Consider the following 14,559-nt stretch of genomic DNA (forward strand, 5'->3'; position numbering starts at 1 on the left):
CTCCCTCTCGTGCTCTCTGTCTCTCATTCTCTCTCTCAGATAAATAAATAAAATCTTAAAAAAAAAAAAAAAAAAAACTTCTTTAACAAAACCCCCCAAAATTAAGGACCATACTAACGTAGTGTTTACTGTGTGCAAGGAAGTACTCTAAAAGTGCTTTACACTCACTAGCTAGTTTCATCTTTACAATAACCCTAAGAGGTAGGTAGTGCCTCCATTTTCCAGATGTGGAAAAAGTCAGGCACAGAGATGTTAAGTAACTTGCCCAAGATTACACAGCAAGGAAGGGATAGAACTGGGATATGAACCCAGGCTGTATGGCTGCAGATTCGGTGTTCTTACCTATCACACTATACACCGCATTAAAATTTAAAAATTCTACACAATAAAAATCATCAGACAAATGTAGGATAAGCCTAGAACTAGAAGATATCTCCAGCACATATATATCAAAGAATACCTACTAATCAATTTAAAAGGACAAAAGCACACAGTAAAGCAGCCAAAGGTAATAAGAAGCGATCCGCCAAAGAAGAATACAAAAGGCAATCAACGCCTGAAAGATGTTAAATCTCTTTATATATCAGGAAAACAAAAATCACCACAATGGGATAGCATGTCACATGCACCAGATTGGCAAAAATTAAGCCTGATGATACCAAGGATGTGGAGAATCTAGAACCCATTCAAGTCAACGTGTCAATTTTTGCAGCCACTTCACAGAACAATCTGGAAGCACCTAGGGTAATTAAAAATATGTATCCCTTACTAAACCAGCAATTCTGCTTCGAGATTAATACCCAAAAGAAATACCCACATCCCCAACTAGACATCATACGTCAGGAGTTTGCTGCAGCCTTGTCACAAAAAAAAAATTGAAAACCACCTCAGAAACCATGACTGTTGCATTCGTAAACCCTGATGTGCTCACAGAGTAGAATACAAATGAGTTTGATCTATTTCTATCAAATCAATAAATTTCAAACATAAAAGAAATGAAGCAAATTATATAAATACTGATAAGACACACCACTTAATAAATTTTCAAGCACACAAAAAGTCACCTTATTTATGTTTTTTAAGAGAGAGAGAGAGGGGAAAAAAAGAGAGAGAGAGAACCTCAAGCAGGCTCCACGCCCAGCACAGAACCTGACACAGGGCTCCATCTCATGAATCTGAGACCATGACCTGAGCCGGAATCAAGAGTCGGACACTTAACTGACTCAGCCACCCAGATGCCCCACAAAAAGTCACCTTATAGTCTTTGTGGTATAGGTCAAATTGTCATAAGTATATAAACGTGCACGGAAATGACAGATGTTGATTTTTGGATAGTGACGACTTTTGAGAGGGGAAAATGGGAACGGGGATGGAGTGGGCCTTTCGCTGTCTAACACCGAACTTCTAAAAAACAGGGAGATGTGGCAAAAACACTGGCATCTGGGGAATCAGCCTGTTGGGTTTCCAAGATATTGGGTTCCCACAGTATTTTCTCTGCACATGAAATATTTCCCAATTAAAACCAGCCTTGAAAATTTAACAGCCCCTTTCCTACCATGGCGCTAAGTCTAAATTCTCCTGCTTTGCTTTCCTCTGTCAGTTGGTCCAACTTTCCTCATCTAGCCTTTGTTTCTACTATTCTCCCAAAAAAAAAGCCACAGAAATCAAGATATTCTCATTCATCTCTCAAATATTTCACATTAACTTTCATCTGCACATCTTCAAGGACTGTCCACATTCTCTCCTATGATGGGCTCCCAGTTAGGAGAAAGAAAGGCTTTCGAATGAAGGCGGTATATACTTGAAGACAGTACCAATGATTTGTTGTATCTCCACTTGTTTACAACAGAAAGCCAAGTTCTGGATCAATCACACTTGGATGGTCTCATGTGTGAAAAAGACACCACCCTGTCTCTCCTTCTTGCACCCAACTCCCAAGCACAGGTATGTTGGCACACCCACGAATACACATTCTCATTTGTAAGGTGGGAGAGAACATTGACTTAACTGTCCAATCCCAAACAAATTCTGCAATTATAACTACAACAGTAAAACTGTCCAAACATAAATTTATTTGGGCTAGTCAATTTTCTGATAAACCCCCAAAATACATTAGGTTTTTTTTAATAAAATAATTGAAAACAACATAAATGTTACGTTCTCTGTGGCTAATGTTGCTAACACATTGCAGCACGAAGCCCTCAAGCATTCATAATTAATTTTTAAAATTAGAAATAGCACCCAAAGGTTTATGATAGGCCTTTAATTAAATTTGCCTATCAGAGTTTCTTTAACTTTTACTGTAAAGAAGCCCTTTAAAGATAGTAATGAAACTATTTATTTCTGAGTAGTGGTAATTATATGTTCTGGTTGGTTTGTAATTTTGAAGAGAATGGGGCTATACGAAGTCTTCCAAACTAGTGATCTAAAAATTACTGATTCCAATAAAATTAATTCTAACTGCATAATTAAAAAGCCTAAGTTTGTCACTAGAACTTGGTAGACAAAGGAACTGCAAGAATCCTTTGTTCAATAATAACAACAGTTTCCTATGAGACCAATTGTAATAGAAAGTAAATTTAGACCTATGACAAATAGTTTCCTTCCTTTGGGAGATGAAATACTGATAAAAACAGATTATGGATCTATTAACTCGTTGATAGCAATGTTTTTATGAGCAGGAAGCACCAACCTTTCCTGTTTTCTCTTTAAAACAAAGAGAAGTAGAGCTTCTAAAAAGAGAGATTAGAGGAGCTGTAATGGAAAAGACACACCAAAGCAGGATTAGTAAAGTATCTACAACTGGCATGACTTTGCCCAACCAAGCCCTGAAAGGAGGTGGTGGGGCAGAAGCAAACAGTTCACGCGGGGATGGGTTGTGAGGAAGGTGCTAGTGGAAGGGGCATGGCAACACTCAAGCAGGGCTCACGAGTCAGCAGAAATTCACAGAACACCAAGGCACAACGCTACCCGGCCAGTCATCTATTTCCTTCCATTTTACAGGTGATAAATCAGAGTAGCAAAATTACACACCAGTGACACAGAGGCAGAACTGTGGCAAACTTTCTGCTTGGTGCTTTTTTTTTTTTTTTTTAAAGATTTTATTTATTTATTCATGAGAGACAGAGAGAGAGAGGCAGAGGGAGAAGCAGGCTCCCAAGGAGCAGAGAGCCCGATGCGGGACTCGATCCCAGGACCCTGGGATCATGACCTGAGCCAAAGGCAGACGCTTAACCATCTGAGCCACCCAGGCACCCGTGCTTGGTGCGTTTTTTTTTCTCCCTGTGGAACCGTATCATAGTGCGTGGCATTATATTTAAGTAATTTTTAATACTGAGATATAATACTAACGACAATGTTACCATGCATAAGACACAGTTCTTGCTTTGTAGCCAGATCCTTGGTTTGCACAGCATCTCTTTAACTTACTCTCTAGGAGACCTGGATACATAACCATGTATCAAAAGAACCGTTAAGTCTTCTACTCATATGACTTTTCCATTTGTCAACTACCAAATTCATTTTGTGCTTTTATTTTCCTTTCACCCAATCCAGAAATGTTGTCACATACACCTATATTCACACAAAAGCGCACAGTGCCCTGCCCGGAGTAAGGGAGCAAGAATGAAAAGTGTTTATCTTCAGCAGTACTCTAGCACATAAAATTGTTCAAAACTAGTAAGCATGCATGTATTTGTCCATTTGTGGATACATGCGACGCCATTACAGAACAAAGAAAAAAATATGTTGTGCATAATGATCTTTATAATTTAGCTTAAGTGTTTTGTTTTTTAAAGATTTATTTATTTGACAGAGAGAGACAAAGCGAGAGAGGGAACACAAGCAGGGGGAGCGGGAGAGGGAAAAGCAGGCTTCCTGCTGAGCAGAGAGCCCCATGCAGGGCTCGATCCCAGGACCCGACCCTAGCCGAAGGCAGACGCTTAACTACTGAGCCACCCAGGCGCCCCCAGGTGTTTGTTAAAATATTAAACCACTACGCTAAGCTTTTAAAATGATGAAGTTGCTAGAATATTCTAGAATGAGGAATAGAAGAACCAAATTACTACCCAGAAGAGGAATGACCTCTGTAATAGATGCATGTTGCCTTTACAATCCAGCACATTCATCTCTTGTAAACTGCTTAATCATGGTGTTTCACAAGCCCCATCTGACCACTAGCAGCAGAGACACACAACACAGGCCTATCAATCAATCATGGTTGCTCATCCTCCTATCCACAGTGATTGGTCCATGGGATGGGTCCATAAACCAATGGTGTCAATCAGTTGTTCCGTTCCATAATGAAAAGATATTGAAAGAAAAATAAATGGGTTCCTCTGGCATACCAAGCTATAAGAACAATTAAAATTGACTCTGCCAGTGGTCATTTTGGCACATGGCAAGTTCTATCTTCAAAAAGAATCTAGGCAGTGTCAAGCTGAGCTGAGAAGTAGATAAAAGAAGCAAGAGAGTTCTGACCTTTTCTGAGCCCCTTGATCCAGCCATACTTGACAATCCAACTGTTTGGATGTCCCAATTCTATGTATGCTTTCAAGAGTTTGTGCTCTCTCAAAAACGTGTTCTTCTAAGCTCATCTATAACCCATAAAGAATTCTGGTTAATACAAGCTTCATCTTCCAAGTGTTTATCATAAATTTGTTAATACCTTCCAACTCGCAGAGACTTTGTCTACCTTCACAATCGAAACCACTTTCCCTACCTCGACTAACTCTAAGTCGTTCACCTTGAATGTAGGCTTTTAAAAAATATGAGCACTTCCTTTTAGCTGAAAAGACCTCCTGGAAACTTCAAGGACAAAACAAGAAGGTAAATCAGTGATCCAGAGAAATGCCCTACACGATCTTCTGTCTGCAAACACCATCTCTAGACTTACCAAATTTAACTCCAGCCTAAACTCTACCACAGAGCAGGTCAGTGGTTGCTTGCAGGTTGGGAGCAGGGGTTGTGGAGCAGGAGGGAGGGATTACAAGGGAGGATAAGCAAACTGTAGGAGGCAATAGATATGTTCAAGGTCTTGAATGTGGCCATGGGGCTCAGAGGTTTACGTATGTATCAAAACTTACTAAATTTCTACTGTAAACATGTGCAGCTTATGGTATGTAAATAATACCTCAATAAAACTGTTTCAACAAAAGACACACCTTTCCAAGGAAAAGCATTTTACGGTATCCTCCTTCTTCGGGAATGGAACAAATCATAATGCCTAGAGTTGCCAATGCGATTTGGTGGAAAGGAAGAAAGTTACACGCCAAGAATGGTAGATCAGGAAAACAATGATGACTGGGACCTTGATAAGATCCTTGAATCATGCCTCTGCTCTGGACTACCTACTTCTGAACATTTACCTACATGAAAATAATAAAGCTTACTATTTAAAGCAGGGATAGCTGGGTTTCTATTACCTAGAGCTGGATTCTATTCCTAATATGGTGGTCTTTGATCTTTTTCCAAAGCCAGTAAGATCTGGTCATTCCCAGGCTAGTGATCTGTTGCTTCTAATCTGAGAATAAAGTCCAAATCCCAGGCTAACAAATCCAAGGTACGAAGAGCCTGGATTACGGCAGGAGGTAATTCATTAGCCACCATTCCCCACCTCCAGCCATACTTCAAATTCTTCCAACGAGCCTTCTATACTTTAAGTGCCATATAAGCAAAGCACATATTATTCTGATACTGCTAGCACCTGGCTAAGTGCCTGGTACAGAAGAGGTACTCAAAATACACTGCTGAATCAAAGAGCTCATGAAATTGCTCATGATGCTTTAAGGACAGGTAAATGCTTCTTCCCTAACCAATATAATATTTGGGGGAAAGAAATTTAGCCTAATGTCCCAGATTATTCTTTCTCTATATAACCTATAAAAACCATTTTCATTCTTCCATCAAATATCCACATTTCAAAACAAAATGCAAAGAGAAACTTGAATTATTCTTTTTTTTTAAGATTTTATTTATTTATTTGACAGAGTGAGAGAGCACAAGCAGGGGGAACAGCAGAGGGAGAGGGAGAAGTAGGCTCCCCACCAAGCAAGGAGCCCGATGTGGGGCTCGATCCCAGGACCCTGGGATCATGACCTGAGCAGAAGGCAGAAGCCTAACCATCTGAGCCACCCAGGTGCCCCAACTTGAACTATTCTTAAAATATTTCTCATTACTTCTATATATATATATTTTTTATTTTTAAAAAAATATAAAATAAAAAATATATATATATTATATATATATATATATATATATATTTAGCATCTGAATTCTACCAGGGTAAATGATTTGCTTTGAGGAAGAAAGAGGAATATAGAACATTTGACAAAACTGGATTCGATTTTGTATTAAATTATTCAAAAATATTTTGTCAGCACTAAAATAAGAGAGAAAAGTTATACCAGTGGAGGATAAGAAATTTAAAACAGGAGTAAGACTCAGAGGGACTGTACCACCAAAACGTACCCCAGCATCCACAGACACATGAAGAAAGCAAAGGCCCCAGACCGTCTTCCCTGTATCTGCTTCAACATTCATCATGAGCAATTACACTTGAACACTAAACTCTCCCTCTGAACTTCTGCCCAGTGTGGAAAACTGAAGAACAACTCAGCGATGATCAAGCATGTGTTTCTATGATGCCAAACATCTGGATAGAAATTTGAAAATTCTATAAATAATCTAGATATTGCTAAATATCCAGACATTTAGTGTTGAAGCCAGGACCTGAGTTCCTTGTTTCATTTTCATTCTTCAAATGACACAAATAAGCCTCACATGCCATTGTCACATATTTTCCTTCCTTATGTTCTCCATGGTGCCAAGCAGATTTTCTACTTACCAGGCACAAAACACATATACATGTTACATAATATCTGCTAAGAAGAAGTTATATAAAAGAATTCAAAAGTAAGGGATCCTGACTTGTCATGTTCCAAGAATAACAGTTCGAGGTGGCACGCACAGCTGCCAACCAAGTGCCAACCGCCCCCTACTCCTGCCTGCTGTGGGGCAGTTCTGGGAGACAAGAAGTGGGGTTACGGGTGCAACAGCCCTGCACCGACTCTGTCATTCAATTAACTAAATGTCAACCATATGCCAGGGCTGTGTTGGGCAGTCAAAAGAGGAAAAGTGATGAGGACCCTGTCCATACTGTTGAGGGGCACAGAGTTTGTCCTATGAAAAGCAGAAGGATAAATGCTCTTTCCAACGACCTCATTGATCAATTCCAGAACCAAGTCTTAGTCCCCATCTTACTTAGCAGCATTTGAGACAGATGTTCAATTCTACCTCCTTAAAATGACTTGCATTTGGCTTCTAGGACACCGACCTCCACCAGGTTTTCCTCTGACCTTCTCAGGCTCCTTTCCTGGTTCCCATTTGTCTTCTGAAGCTCTTACTGTAAAAGGGTCCTTGGTTCACTCCACAGAGTGAAGTGCACTTCTCTATCTATTCTCACTAACTTGTGGATCTCATCCAGCATCAACCCTAAATTCCATTCTCTATGTTGATGGCTCCCAGGATTTAAACTTCCAGCTACTACTCTCCCCTGAACTCCATTGTTGTCAGCCTAACTGCCATGTGACATCTACATTTGGGTATCTGATTGGCATCACATCTAATATCGAACCCCTTTTCTTCCTCCCAAAGCCTTTTCCACCCACAGTCTCTCCATTCCTATTAATAGAAGATCCATCCTGCCAGTTGGTTAGGCCATACAACATGAGTAATCCATGGCTCCTCTTTTTTTCTCATGTCCTGTTCCAATCCATCAGAAAATTATGCTGGCTCCACTTTCAAAATACACCCCAAATTGGACTATTTTCCTTACACTGATATCACACTGGTCCAAGCTCTCCACATCTCTTGCCTAAATTACTGCGGTAGCCTTACATATGATTTCACTGCTTCCACTGTGGCTGTCTATAATCCATTCTCAATTCAGTAGCCAGACAATCTTTTAAATGAAAAATCAGGCCCAAGGCCACCAATGGCTACCCTTTTCACTCTGTGTAAAAGCTCTCATCCTTCCAGTGGTCTCAAGGCCCTTCATCATCTGCATCTCACACTTTCTCTGACTCACATCCTACACCACTCCACCCCCTGCTCACTCTGTCCCAGTCATAATGGACTCATCTCTGTCCCTTGCATAAAAGGCATACTCTCCTTCCTCTATCTTTTCAAAGTTCCATCTATTTGAAACACTTTTCCCAGATATTTGTCTTTCATTGCCTTCAAATCTTTGTCCCAGTGTTGTCTTCCCAAGCAGGGCAATCCTGGCCATATATTAAATATGTACTTATCCTCCCCTATCCACCCACGGCCTCACCACTCTTCATTCTTCTTGCTCCATTTTTCTCCACAGCACTTTCTTACCTTTTCATACGATGTATAATTTACTTACTTATTCACTTACCATCTACTGCATCCCATAAACGTAAAACCCATGAAAGCAGCACATTTTGGTTTTGTTTACTGCTCTTGATGTTCAATTAATATTTATTATTGGAATGAATAAAAGAAAACATTATCTGGGTTCATCTTACATAAGACTAAAAATAATGTATTAGACTAATAAGGTAAAAAACCCTAGCCAACTATGATTTAGAGTACAATTTTATAGGAAGTGGATTTGTCCATGGGAAACGTTATAGGAAAACCTGGGAAGTGTATGAAAGGTTGGCCAACAACAGAGGATGAAAGAGTATTTCAAGAAACATATTAGATCCTACCAGGGATATATAAAAGTAATGCCTACTTATTATTTTTTAACCCAATGCTAACTTTAATGTTTTAAAATACTTGGCTGCCTTCTAGATTTAACTTTGAATAAATCATCTTTTTTTTTTAAAAGATTTTATTTATTTGTTTAGAGAGAGAGAGTGAGCATGAGGGCAGGGGGAGCAGCAGAGGGAGAGGAGAGAGAGAATCTCAAGCAGACTCCATACTGAGCACAGAGCCCAACACAGTGCCCCATCTCACGACCCTGAGATTACGACCTGAACCGAAATCAAAAGTCAGATGCTCAGGGCACCTGGGTGGCTCAGGCATTAAGCATCTGCCTTTGTCTCAGGTCATGATCCCAGGGTCCTGGGATCAAGCCCCACTTCGGGCTCCCTGCTCAGCAGGAAGCCTGCTTCTCCCACTCCCCTTGCTTGTGTTCCCTCTCTCCCTGTGTCTCTCTCTGTCAAATAAATAAATAAAATATTTAAAAAAAAAAAAAAAAAGCCAGATGCTCAACTGAGCCACCCAGGCACCCCTAGTATTTAATCATTTTTTATGATTCAATATTATAATCATTTTATCATGTTTATGAAGTTTTCATTAGGTATGTTTTGCCCCTGGTGAAAAGGGAATAACCAATTCTGTAAATTTAACTCAGGAGTATTTAGGGAGTATAGCTTCTGCTTTTTGTGGGGTTTTTTTTGTTTTGTTTTGTTTTAAAGAAAATGCTACACACTGAAGGATCTAACAAAGAGAAAGCTATGATCTCTGCCAACAATAACAACAACAAAAAAATGGTTAATGGTCTAGCTGGCGTAAAGACCAAACACAAAGCTATCTACGATATGGAGACTCAGGATGGTCAACGGCAAAGACAAAGTAAAACAAAATCTTACAATACTGACTCTCAGCCCTCACTGTAATTTAGAACTAGGTAGGAAAAAAATAATCACATGTCTTCCCTTTCTCCCCAGATCTGACTGAATTAGTCTGGAGTGGAACTCAAATAGTAAGATTCCCGCGTAAAAATGTAAGGAAGCAATGCCTTCTGACTTAAGAAATAAGAGGCTTTATTTGAGTAACTTTACTAACACAGAGCAAGTATTCTAGGTTGAGGGCAGAGGATCAGCAAAAACAGAAGGGCAACAAAGGGCATTTTGTGTGGGGAATTCTCTGTGGCTAAAAGATGTCAAGGGCTGCAGATGGGACGGGCAGATGGTGAAAGATCTTGAAGAGCATGCTGAAGAATTTGGGTTGATTCTCCAAGAGTTTTCATCTATTATCACAAATGGGTTTGGATCACTCGTTTTACAGTGGTAAAATAATGTGGAGTATAAATTCAGATGAAATGTGACATGAACAAAGAGGATCTAAACCTAACCTGCCTTTACCAGTCCTTCAAATGTATTTGAAGTGATAACGGCCCATTTTAAAACCACTTAAAACTGTATGTAAATCAAGCCACTGAAATATTCAAATCTCACACTTTGAATATGGGCTGAAATACAATTTTTCCCAAAATGAATTGTTTCTTTCTTTGTAATACCTCTTACATCGCTAAACTTTATGAAAGTCAATAACCTCACTTCAAGTGAGAAATGGCATAAATAGCACATTTTTGTTACCGTCTTTAAATCAAAAGTTGGGAAATTTTACAAACAAACTTGGCAAAACGGCAGACTATAAATATCAGCACAACAGCATCACATGAAAATCTCAGGTTCTATAAACAGTGAATCATTTTTAAATCAAAATGCAAGAAAATAACCAAGAACCACTTAGATATTTTAAATTCATTAGTAGTTTGAACGAGAACACAGAGAGAAAGAACATAAACCTAACCACACATGAAAATATTAAACAAGAATAATTTGAAAACTGATGATCGGAATTTTGAAAAATGACATCAGTGCAATCATTTGGAAGTAACAGCATTGAGGAGATCTTTCTTTGGCTGGAGTACTAGTGTTTCTCATTTATTTTGGAGTTAAGACTGAACAAAATTATAGTTTTCCAGCACTCTAATAACCAGAATGGGACTCAGAAAAATGTACAGGTAAATCATTCCATATTTTTACTTACTGTACCTCAGTCATTTTTTTCATACAATAAAAGATTAATATTACAACTTTGAGGGTATGAACTCCTGCCTCCATAGGGCCTGCCTGAGTCAACACCAGCTAGCGTTAAGGGCTAGAAATCCCAATAGCTTAAAAATCTTCATTATCACAAGCAGGTTTGTAATTCAGAAATTTAAAATAAACTTTTTCCTCTTGAAGCTGTAACAACTTAATTTTTTTTTCTGTAGCGCATCCAAAGCATTTATCCACATTTTTCCATTTTATCCTAAAAACTCATGAGGGAAGAATGAAATATATCACCAGTTTATAAATGGAAAAACTGAAGCTTGAATAAAGTAAGCTGTTTGCCCAAGGTTAAATTCCAAGCAAGTTGTAGAGTTGATATTCAAACTTAAGTTTTCTTCCTGAACCCAATTCTTTCTCTCCCTATAGACTGCAGAGATAATTTTTTTTACCTTTACATATGGTATGTTTTATCTGTTTTAAGACAATCCAGTTTCAGAGATATTAAAATGTAAATTATTATAAATCAGGGTCTGGGAATGGATGTAAATCAGTATAATTTTTGATGCTGTATGGGGATTTTTCCTAAAGCAAGCAAAGGTATAGGAAAAAAAACTGCAAAAAAAAAAAAAATCAATAAAACAAACTTGGAAAGAATTCAGGAGAATGAATATGGAAAAAGAAACAAACTTCTGAAATGACCCTTCTCATTTTAAGAGCAGTTATTTATGTTCTTTACATTCTCAATTAAAACTATTCATATAAAGGAATATGTATTATATATGTAATACTTAATACATATATTAAAAATCAGCAGTGCAACTCCTAAAAGTCTCTTCTCTGCTTAGGAAGCACAAGGACATAAGTTATACATCTTCTAAGTGTTAACATATTTTAGAATAACCTTTATTTCATATTCTTAAAATTCCCCAGAAATCATACATACAATTTTAAAAAGTTTTTTGTGACTATTTGTCAAAACATTTTCAATCAAAAGTATTCTGAAAAAAAACTATTAAACATAAAATAGACCGTTTCCCCAAAGTAATTTTCATTTGCATTTATATCTTAAGGAGTTTGAAAAAAATACACGCTATTTCTACATTTTCTCCAATTTCATTATACCTTCTTCACTCCCCCAACTTCTCTAACCCACAAAGATGTCCCCTCATCCTAAATTTTAAGGCACCTAAAGTCAGTCATTCCCTTATATAACATTTAATTTTCCCATTCCATGAATCCCAGCTAGATCCTGTTTTCCCAGAGTAGGCAGGTATTTGCCTTTGTATGTGTTTATTACTTCCCACAGTTCTCAGCAGAGTATACACATTAGGCAAATGTTTATTGACTAAATAAAGCTCCTGAGGTCATATGGAGAAAAGATAGTAAATTTAAAAAAAAAAAAAAAAAAGAGGCTTCATAAAGCCATATTGATTTTAAAGCCCAGTTTCGTTCACTGATGTCTTCCCAAACTGAGAACAGTGCCTGTCATAAATAAATAAATATTTATTGAGTAAAGAAACGTTCAGTTTCTTGAAATATACTAAAGTTCTGAAGCCAGTCTCTTTCTTACAACACCATGAAGGTACAAGGAAGAGAATTCTGCTTCTCCTCTTCCTACCATATCTATAAATAGTCTATATTCACTACACTAACTTATTCAGTACTAGGGATTCTATTGATTAAAATGACCAAACCATAAATAACAAGAATCAACTGCACCTTTGGCTAATGACCAGAAGTCCATGACAAGTTTGGGGGATGTTCCTTCCATGCTATTTTAGTGACAGGCTTTCTGGCCCGATCATGAATTCTGCATCTGAGGCTCATCCACAGGCCACCTGAGCATGTCGACAGTCTGGCTCGTAGAGTCCTGCCGGCCGTGGCCTTACCTGCTACTCCCATACGCAATCCTGGCTTTACTAACACTTTTAGAAATGACCTCAGACTCAGTCCTGCAACTCTGTGCATATTTTAGAGGTAGTTACCCTGGTGGGATTGGAACCTATAAAAGGTCCACCTATTTGTACCTTAGAAAGAAATGTCTCCCAAGTCTTCAACTTCAACCCTGCCCCCGACTACTTCACATTTCTCATCTTAAATTGTTGAGGGACAGACGAGGGAAGATACAGAATCTAAGTAAGAGTAGTGGCTCATTTTCATCATCCATTTAAGACAGTCCAACTTTTACCTTTCATTCACCTCCAATTTAAACTGCTGACCTTATTTAAGCTTGTTCACAATATATAAGTAGACATTAATTCATCTTAAGAAATATCCTTTTTATCTAAAAAGTTTAGGATTTAAAAGGATGCTAACCATTTTATAACCTTGTGAATTTCTAATTAATTGAGGTTTACTGCATAGCTATTAAAATCAATAGAATACACTTTGAAGGTCAATAAGTTGGATTAGCTATAAAAGTCTTAAAATGTTCCTTTAGAATCACCTTTCTCCTCGCTTTCCTGATACATAGTAAACACAACTATAAGTGACATATCTTGAAAACTAGACTTAAAAATAACTTGCCTTTTAATATATATTGCACATTAATCTATATAAATTAACTGTGTTATATATATATTGCACATTAATTTATATAGACCTCTCAGTCAAGTAAGCATGCAAAGTAGACCTTCTACTGTAAGCAGACATTGTAAGGCTAAATGTCAGGTGAACAGATGACTAAATCATGGGGGCGGGGCAAAAGTCAGGACACAAAATGGTGAATTTGAAGTTCTAAGTAGGCCATTCATGCTAATAAAAGAAAATACCTGGAGAATTGGTCAGCACTTAATAAACAATCAATATGATCAACATGCTTCAGATGAGACAAAGGTGGATTTTGCTTGGAAACTTGACACAGCTCTCCAATTACAAGGAGCTGAATCACCAGGTGTTTTACAATTCCCCTCCCCCCATGTCTACTATCAGTGACCAAATTAATTAGATTCCTACTAACTAGCCAGAAAAGCATACTTTATTCCACTGTCTCGCCTTCAGAGCTTTGCAAGCATGTTCAAATACAAAGGAACAGTAATGGTAAAACGATCCAGCCTCGCTCTCCTGTTGGTGACCACAAGGCATCCTCTCCATTCCAAGGATGTAACCTAAGCTTGCACAGATGGCCTAGCTCTCTGCTAATGCAGGGGAGGGGGGTTTGCTTTCAGGATGGGTGCTGCAAACCGCCAGGTGTATTTATAGAAGGGAGCAAGAGGAGGATGGAGGGATGATGACAGAAGTTTCTTCCACCTGGGAGAGAAGCCTGGGGAAAGATCTGGATCCCACAGTCTAGGTCCTATTCCTCACTCACCAACTACCAGCTATGTGAACTTATTAAAAACCCTTTTTGGTTTGTTATCTTACGTATAAAATGTAGACAATGACCCTTGCCTCGGATGGCTGTCAGAACGAGAAACGAAATCCTGGGTTGTGGTAGGCAATCGATAAACCTCAGCCTGCTCCCCCATTCTCCTGTTCGCCCAGAATTGCGCCTCAAAAATCATAGAGATAGACTGCACCTTAAAACCAAAAGGCCCACGCTTGTTAGCAAAGAAATGACTTGGGTGGAGGCTTGCTTATTTACTGGAAGATTTCGCTTAAAATGGAGTTAGGATATTAATAAGACGGGAGACCACATGGAAAAAGCATCCAGTATGAGCAAACTGACAAGAAAAAAAAAGAAAAGAAAAGAGAACCCTTTATGTAAGCAATGAAACAAACTTCGGAAGCTGCGGATATCCTGTGA

At 38.4% G+C, this 14,559-nt stretch overlaps 1 protein-coding gene across 1 annotated transcript in view; it reads right to left on the reverse strand.

The window, feature by feature from the left end:
* TSPAN13 (tetraspanin 13) overlaps positions 1 to 14,559 on the reverse strand; it is a 32,879-nt gene that overhangs the window by 17,558 nt on the left and 762 nt on the right. The gene's annotated exons all lie outside the window — the stretch shown is intronic.

This window comes from Mirounga angustirostris, unplaced genomic scaffold, assembly GCF_029215605.1.
Source record: "Mirounga angustirostris isolate CCGP_5_RB_7025 unplaced genomic scaffold, mMirAng1.0.hap1 SCAF_12, whole genome shotgun sequence".
NCBI classification, from domain to species: Eukaryota; Metazoa; Chordata; class Mammalia; order Carnivora; family Phocidae; genus Mirounga; species Mirounga angustirostris.